This window comes from Siphateles boraxobius, unplaced genomic scaffold (genome assembly GCF_051911475.1).
Source record: "Siphateles boraxobius isolate OS27281-9 unplaced genomic scaffold, OSU_SipBor_1 13, whole genome shotgun sequence".
Classification (NCBI taxonomy): domain Eukaryota; kingdom Metazoa; phylum Chordata; class Actinopteri; order Cypriniformes; family Leuciscidae; genus Siphateles; species Siphateles boraxobius.
The window spans coordinates 18132896-18135575 of record NW_027508733.1 but is presented as its reverse complement, the minus strand read 5'-3'; positions in this window follow the sequence as shown (position 1 = coordinate 18135575).

Here is a 2680-nt window from a genome sequence, read left to right as displayed (position 1 = left end):
GCTGTCCATCTTATACTGTATCTGGAATTCCACAGTAGGGCCTATAGTTTGGCATCACTTAAAATCAACTTGAAACTTGCATTCGCAAGCCATTTAACTTACATGTTATGACATCAAATCTGAATATGAGATTTTATCATTACAATACATTCAGGAAATACATTCCAATATGTCAAACCCCCAGCAGTTAACCCTAGTGGAATGGTATGAATATTATTTAGCCGATCCGCAGTACTGAACCTGCCCTATTTTTAATGAGAGCTACAGGCTTTCACCTTTCGACCCTCTTTAATGGGTTCACGCTTTCCTGGGAATAATCCTCAAACTCTATAATCCACAAATTGAAGTTGTTCAGAAATTCTCAAAGCATGTCAAAGGTCACCGCTGTGGATGAAGCTTCCAGTGTTTCTGTCCTCGAAATAAAGACGTCAAGGCAATTAATCTTCTCCAAATCCCTGTATGAAAGACATTTATGTACAGGAGACCAGGGCGTGTAACACATTTTGTCTCTAATGTTGTTCTCTTACGAGAGGTTCTCTCGTATTGCGTAAGTTAGCTTACGCTACAGGAAAGATTCATCTTTTCGAGATATTGAAGCCAAAAAATTATCCTTAATTTTTGTATCCATTGTCAACGCAGTGCAGCAGCTAGCAGACCTAGAGCAGGCAGCAAACCTACCACTGAGCCCGACGTGACGTGACGTCACGTCCAATGAAGGGCGCTCGCGCCTTCACAGTGTCAAAGCCCGCCAGAATGGGCGTGGCTCGAGCGCTCACGCTTACCAACACACATTTCTCCCCAAGCGCTGCCCGCGCATTCCAGAGTTGTCACAAAACGCCGCCCATCACGGCGTCACATATAACTGTAAGTCTCGTGCCTGCTCACGCTTACTTATGAACCCTCTGCTCAAAGCGCAGCGCGCGTCACAGACTTATCATAAAACGATCCCCATCCAAGCTATCGGGACGTCAAATAAGTATGAAAGTCTCGTGCCCGCTCACAAGCGTTCACGCTTACTAATAAACACTTTGCCCAAAGCGCCTTGCGCGCGTCTCAGGGCTATCATAAAACGCTCCCCATCCAAAGCGATCGGGACGTCAAAGTTATGTGTAAGTCTTGTGCCCGCACTAAACCGCTCACGATTACTAATAAACACTCTGCCCAAGGCTCCGCTCGCACATCACAAAGTGATAAAGGGCGCTTCCCATTCACGGAAATCGGGACGCCTCTTATGTATCCGCCTGTCACGGCTGTCAGCGAGCTGCCGCTTGCAAGCACCGAGGGCGCGCGCGACGCGCCCACACATCCGGTTCAGTTTCTCGACCCCGCAGAGCGCGGCAATCATAACCTGGAGAACATTCGCCCCCTAGCTACATATATAAAAGCATGGGAAGCCATTCCAGGGGTTTCAGAATGGGTGTCCTCCGCGCTTTCAAGCACGGACCGCGACAACTGTGAATGCAGAAGTGACACATCTACTTTGCGCAGACATAGCGAAGCTGCTGTGCAAAGGAGCCATAGAATTGGTACTGCCTTCTCTGAGCGAGTCAGGCTTCTATAGCCTTTATTTTCTCGTACGCAAGAAGGACGGAGCCCTCAGACCCATCTTAGATCTGAGATGTTTGAACGAGGTGCTTATGAAAAGACCGTTCAAAGTGTTTACAACCAGAAAAATCCTCGCGCATGTTCACCCGAGGGACTGGTTTATTTCTCTCGATCTGAAAGATGCCTATTTCCAGATTCAGATAATACCCCGTCACAGGCCATTCTTGAGATTCGCCTTCGACGGTCAGGTTTATCAATACTCCGTCCTGACGTTCGGCCTGTCCCTGGCACCCCGTACATTTACGAAGTGCATGGACGCAGCTCTCGCCCCCTTGAGAAATCAGGGTTTGCGAATTATGAACTATCTGGACGACTGGCTGATTTGGCACAGTCAGAGACAGAACTGCTATCTCACAGTACTGTGCTCCTCAGTCACATTGAGAGCTTGGGTCTCATGGTCAACTGGACCAAGAGCTCATAGGAGCTCTTTGGACCAAGAGCTCAATAGAACTGGACTCTGTGGCCATGATGACTCGTTTATCGACACAGCGTGCGCGCCGTGTTCCACACCTAGCCGCGTCTTTCCAGAAGGGCAGCATCAGCTGGGCTTACTGCGCATGTGCCCGCTTCAATGCTGCCTCAATGCTCGTGCGTATCGCCGAATCAGAGTGACTCAGACCTGTATTACGGCTCTGCAGCCCTGGTTAACAGCCGGGGTGTGATGATGGGAGCGGTCTCGTACCGAAAGCTCATCTCGACAGATGCGTCCAACTCAGGTTGGGGTGCGCTCTTTGAGGGCAGACCGGTCTTCGGCCTGTGGTCAGACCAGGAGAAGCTCCTTCACATAAACTGTCTGGAAATGTTAGCGGTCGAGAAGGCACTGAAGTGCTTCCTCCTGCTCATACAGGACCACTATGTTCTAGTCTGATCAGACAACATGTCAGTGGTTTCCTACGTGAACCGTCAGGGCGGTGTCAGATCCAGGAACCTCTGTGATCTGACAGAGCGCTTCCTCACGTGGTCTCAGCATCACCTGCGCTCGCTGAGAGCTGCACATGTGCCAGGCCACCTGAATGACGGCCCAGATAAACTATCCAGGGACAACGTTCCCCCAGGGGAATGGTGCCAGCACCCC